A 6226-nucleotide genomic window follows, 5' to 3' on the forward strand; every position below is an offset into this window, starting at 1 on the left:
AACATTGAACCATGAAAGGAAACTCCAATTTACAAGCTCACATAATTCTTGCTTTTAACCTTCAACATGTTCTGCTTATTGCTGTTAGGTAGTAGCACGAGATTGTGATTTTATAGAATACCTGCACTTCAGACTAAGAAACAAAAATCTTTCATTTTTTTCAGACTTCTGAAATCTTTTGGTTGTAGGTTTTGATTATATATTGTATGCCCCCACCTAGGGCTGGTCCTGGAAGGAGTTAAGATTTGCTTTACCAGCCTTTCCAAGAACCATGTGGCTATTAGAAATGTTGAATAAAAGAACATTGGTTTTAAAGAGAATTAAGACTATTTTTAATGGATTGTATCATCCTTTAACTATTTATTTGGAATAATTTAGTGACGGTTCCGAGAACAACTTAATATTACAAAAACTGGCTGTTTACCGTCGATAGTGTAGTGGTTAATGCAGCGTTCTTATCATTAAAGGGACACGGTTAGATTCCTATGGAGAGGGAACAATTTCACCGCTTCGGAACTATAACCCAGCTCCAAATAATATGTAATGTTGATTACAATTGCCAATATCTGTAAGCGATATTCTTGAAAATCCATGACAGTTTCGAAAAGGTTTTTTTCTAACGTCACTTATTTATAAAATCAGATTTACCACAACGGCAACTGAAAAGCAGTAACTCTCCAAAAAAGGATCGAGGAGGTAGGCGACGAGCCAGACTATTTACTGGGTGGAGATTCCAATTTTATATAGCCTATATTCCTAAAAATCACATGCAAATTTCTCTTTTGCAGACAAAAGTTCATTATATTACCAGGTTACTACTGGAGTCTTCACTTTTGAAAAACCGGCAATGAAACAGAAGAGAAATGTCTCTGTCTATTAATTATTAAAGGTGCAACATCAACGTAAAATATAACTGAACAGTCTGGCATCTTGAATCACCCGAAAGCCATCTGCAGCAATTTAGAACGATTGTACCCATATGGAATCTTACAACCTGCCACTTATGGAAGCATATACGTACAATACCTGCAAGGTAAAATGCTATTCACATGTCCCTCTTCTACATGGAACATCAATGCAAAATTGAAACCAGACAATTTTTTAATTTTAGTTCTTGCGTTCATGATTCGCAAAAATTACATGACAGTAATTCCACTTAACTTAAGTTCAAACAGTATGCCCTCATGAATTTCGAGCCTTGAAAATGCATTCTTTTTTATAAATGATTTGAACATTTAAATTCCTCTACACATAGTAAACTTTGCTTGTAAGGAACATACTTTTAATGCATGCAAGAAATAATTTGTCTTCCCTTGCTCTTGCATTTGACATTTTGAAATCAAGGAAGGTAGGTTTTATGTTGGAATCCTGGACAACGCTGAGTGTGTTGTTGTTGCGTTATCTACTCAATCTAATCATTATTCATTCTCAATATCGCGATTAACTCAAGAAATAAAAATGCGACAAAAATAGAATAAAAATATAATTTTCCCTGGATGTTGACCAGGTTAAATTGTGTAGGCTTATCATCAGCCCCGAAAACTTGATAACATCCCCACAACAATATCTCAAGATAATCAACATCATTCAGCAGCATAAAACCTCAAGACGTATTTTACATAATAGTTTCCTTTGTACTGGATGTCCCCTAAAATTTCTTACTTTATTTTAATACGATAATCGTTAGAAATGCTACAGTATAAATTGGAATATGACAGTACTTCTCACTGGCAAGTTCTTTCACCTGCTGTTGAACCAGGGACCATTTAATTACAAGGTGTTATCTGTAGGACACCCAAAGAGAAGTTCAAAGGTCACTTGACTGCCCTACAAGGAAAAATTATGGCTTACTTTTCCCAAGAAGAATCTGGTACCTGGTCCCACAGCCAATATAATCCTCTTTGGGTTTGCGTGTTGTCCTTACGTGTGCTGAATGCCCCTTGTACAGCTTCAGGTTTTAGCAAAAATTTGGAGATTGGAAGAAAGTTTTATGGGTTTTAGTCTTGGTAGGGAGTTAGTTCATCTCCATTCGCCTATGTATGTATGTATGTATGTATGTGTGTGTGTGTGTGTGTGTACACTCATGCACCTCCCTCCACACACACACACAATATATATATAATATGTATGTAGGAAAATACAGGGTGATTACAAATGATTTATCGGGTTTTGGATGAATGTATTGCATAAAAAATAGTGAATGATACATTGTATGAAAAAGCACATTTTCAAGTTTCTTACACATCATTACAAATGTTCTGTGTGCTCTCCTCAAACATCTATGCGGTAGTAAAGTTCAACCCATACACGTTCGAGCATGTCCCTGTCAATGCTCACCATCGCAGCAGTGATGCGATCCTGGAGTTCAGGCAATGTTGTCGGCGAAAGTGGTACGTAAACATTGTCCTTCACGTATCGCCAAAGAAAAAAATCACAAACTGTAAGGTCAGGAGACCTTGGGGGTCACCTGAAGAGTGCCAAATCATCCTGAGAGCAGCGCCCAATCTAACGGTTTAGAAGTTCCTCGTTGAGATTGCGAAGCACTACTCTATGCCAATGAGGCGGAGCTCCATTTTGTTGGAATATGAAGTTGGGGATATCAGCTATCAGTTGAGGAAACAACCAGTCTTGCAACATGTGTAGGTACATTGTACCCGTCACAGTTTTCCCAGGGAAAAAGTAGGGCCCGTACACTTTGCTACGTGAAACAGCACAGAAGACATTCACCTTTGGAGAATCTTTTTCAATCTCCTCTGTAACATGGAGATTTGCCGTGCCCCATATGCGGACGTTGTGACGATTCACGTGACCATTTACGTGGAACGTTGTCTCATCACTGAACATGAGTCGGGGTGTAAATTCGTAATCTTCCATTGCTTCCTGGAAAAGTTAATAAAAGTTGCGTCTGATGGTGCGGTCGCTTGCCCGTAAACGTTGCATCAGCTGTATGCGATATGGTTTCTGATGTAATCGTTGTGCAGAATCTTCCACAAAGTTTGCTGAGGAATGCCCAGTTCGCGACTTGCACGATGTGTAGATTTCTTTGGGCTTCGAAGGAATGCCTCTCGGACACACTTCACTGTTTCAACTGCAACACCTGGTCGTCCGGAGCTTTTTCCTTTACAGAGGCAACCTGTGTCCTTGAACTGTCGATACCACCGCAGAATGCTTTGGTGGGTTGGTGGCTGTATGCTGTACTGTCTTCGAAATGCACGCTGCACGGTAGTAACGGATTCAGTCTTCTCATATTGCAACACACAAAATGCATTCTGTTGATTAGTTGCCATTTTGCAAACTGTTATCACCCTGCCACCTGGTGCATCACAATGAAACTTGCAATGACATAAACAAAACTTTAAAATATGCTCTTGTCATTGGATATTAGTACAAACGGGTGGGCATTATTTATTTGAAGCTATAAGACATCAAAACCCGATGAATCATTTGTAATCACCCTGTATATTGAAAAAATTGGTTGGTGGATTTAAGAACTTGCCCCTCCACTCCCAAATAAGTTCCGACGTCCCTACTGTTCCTGCATGCCTTGAGCAATGCAATGTCCGCTTGCCGGGTTTGTATTTTCCTGATATTATGCTCATATTTCCTTCCATATGAAAGGTGTTGAATTCATGATGGATGCGGTAAACGCAGTTTACAATTACGTGAAATTTAGAAATTTCATACTTCCGCATTGCACAATTTAAGTCAAATTCTATTAATTTCGAAGATCCTTTTTGGGTTTGAATTGTATCAACGATCTGCAGCAAATGAAGGGGTCCGCCGTATAACGTTGTAAGTGACAAAAACGTGATTTTTCAGAAATGAGCAAAAACATTTGTAGAATACATGGGCGTTTGTTTCAAACTTTTTTCAGCTAGAATGTATAGTTCGTATTGAAGTAAACATAAAACCAAAAGAACAATTCATTGCAATAAGCCATTAATGTGTTACAGAGCTTTTTACACCATGTAATTAGGTAACAACGTTGTAAGTGACTGGCAGTTACAACGTTATACCCCGAACTAGCTGGTGTCGCTCAACTAGGGACGGGGCAGGAATGAAAAACGTACCACAGTATTCCTACCAATACCTTATTTTATGATACAAATAAAGCAATAGTAGATAAAAGTACAAAAATGGTATTATAAAAGTATAACATAATGTTAAATGAGGATAATACATTTTCTTATGGGTTAACATTTTCATTACTCCACTACAAGTTCTTGGTAAAAGGAAACAAATTCTCGTGGAAGATACTGAAACATATCATCCAAATCTTTCTTTTTGGCAGCCTTTATAGGGAGACGACCTTCGTACAGGTTGGGAAAAGCAGCCACTTTCACTGGGGGAAGATTTCTCTTGGCTGGCCCTTTGGATTGTTTGGTCAAACAGTGTGTTTGCCATGGTTGTAGAACGTTGTGGGATGTTCTTCTATGTAATGTTGTCGGGTCGTCATTGACGATTTGGTACCATACATGGTCTGTAATATTATATGATTTGGTGACCAACGAATGCAGAACGATGTCCAAGTTTTTGAAATCATCTGTACACATGACATATACATCGAACTGGTCTGAACTCTTAGCATTAGCAATAACTTCTACCCAATGAAATGGGACATACACTTTTTTCCCCTTTTTTGCTCATTCAATAACGGCAAAATCCCTATCACGGGAGAAAACTGTGGCCAGTAGTCATAACTTTTGCTCAACAGTCGAAAAGTACTCATTTACTACCACGTGTTGCATTAAAGCTATCATGCGCCAGTTGTTGTTTTGCCCAACACATCTGTCAGACCACAACGTCAATTTGTGTGTTTCACCTTCTCTCAGTTTGCAAAAATGTAGTTGTATATACTTCAGGATACGTGATGATATATCTCTGCTGACCCTCGCTTGGCTATGGTCTCGTCCCATAAAAACATCATAGCTTTATTGTTACCCTGATTGTGGACAGCAAGATTGAAACAGGACAACTCCCTTTGATAAAATACGTTATTATGGGTCAGATTGGGACAAAATAAAACCTGCTGCAGGTCAACACATAAAACAATGTTTTCTGCGTGTTCCTTGGCATTTTTCGTGTCTTCTGACAGTGACTTATAAGCAAGATCTGCCCTCATGTGACGAAGGTTACTTTCATTTGCAATCTGTCTCATTTCTGCTTCATTGTTGGTTGAAATCATAGGAACGTGCAAGCGGTCACAATATGCACAAGTATCGGACCAGGACAGACCAAATCTTAGTTTAAAATCAGAATTGAAAATGTCACGCTACAGATGAAGTTTTACTTTAACTTCAGGATGTTTAATGGAAAAAAGTTTCCACATTTTGCTTACATTTAGCCCTGCATCTAAACATTGTATTTTACTCTCATGCCTTGAATGATGATTTTCCTGCCATGGGAATGAGGAAATATGTTGTTTAATAAGTTCCCTAGTCTCATTCGATGTCTTTCCTTGTTTCCCGTGTAACCCTCGGTTATTTCATCAAGAAGTATCTGTACACGGCGAGGTGTGATCTTTAAAATGTTGCATAACTTTTTTTTGGCATATTCGTACATTACTTTCCTTCCTTGGAAGATAATACTCTACAGTGCAATGTCTTCTAGAAATAGCTTCACTTACCCGTCTGCGAGTAATATCGACTACCTTGATGCATGATTGAGCCAGAAATGTTGTTTGCTTGTTGTAGTCCAGTTTATAGAAGTCCTGAAGGTGCTGCAACATTTCTGCATGATCGACGTCTTCACATTCGAATTGACAAGAGCAAACTCTCCCCTGAAAAACAAATAAAATAATATAATATTAGAGCAAGCAGTGATGGTAGTATTTAAATAGACACAAAGGCGTATTTACATTATTTTGCCTGATAACAATTTCTAAATCAACATACTGCTATTTATATTTCAATATAACTATTAATCTTCATTAAAATGGAACATTGAAATTTGAACCAAAATATTATACATATTCCTAATAAGGAGCGTTATCCCTTTCACTTGGATACCCAAAGCCATAATACAAAAATTCTATTCAAGATTGGTGCAAAGATATTTTGCCCAAGCAAGTTTTCCCTGGGTGTAGGCAGGTACGAAGAAGAATCGTGGCAATTTTAGGCTTGCTCGGATGTATGGTTCCGGAATCAAAAATGGGATGCTGACAGACAGGCATACGCACAATTTTGTCTACGGACTCTACATTATTCAAGGGTAACACTGACAAATA

The sequence above is a fragment of the Lepisma saccharinum genome, chromosome 3 (genome assembly GCF_977018435.1).
Source record: "Lepisma saccharinum chromosome 3, izLepSacc3.1, whole genome shotgun sequence".
NCBI classification, from domain to species: Eukaryota; Metazoa; Arthropoda; class Insecta; order Zygentoma; family Lepismatidae; genus Lepisma; species Lepisma saccharinum.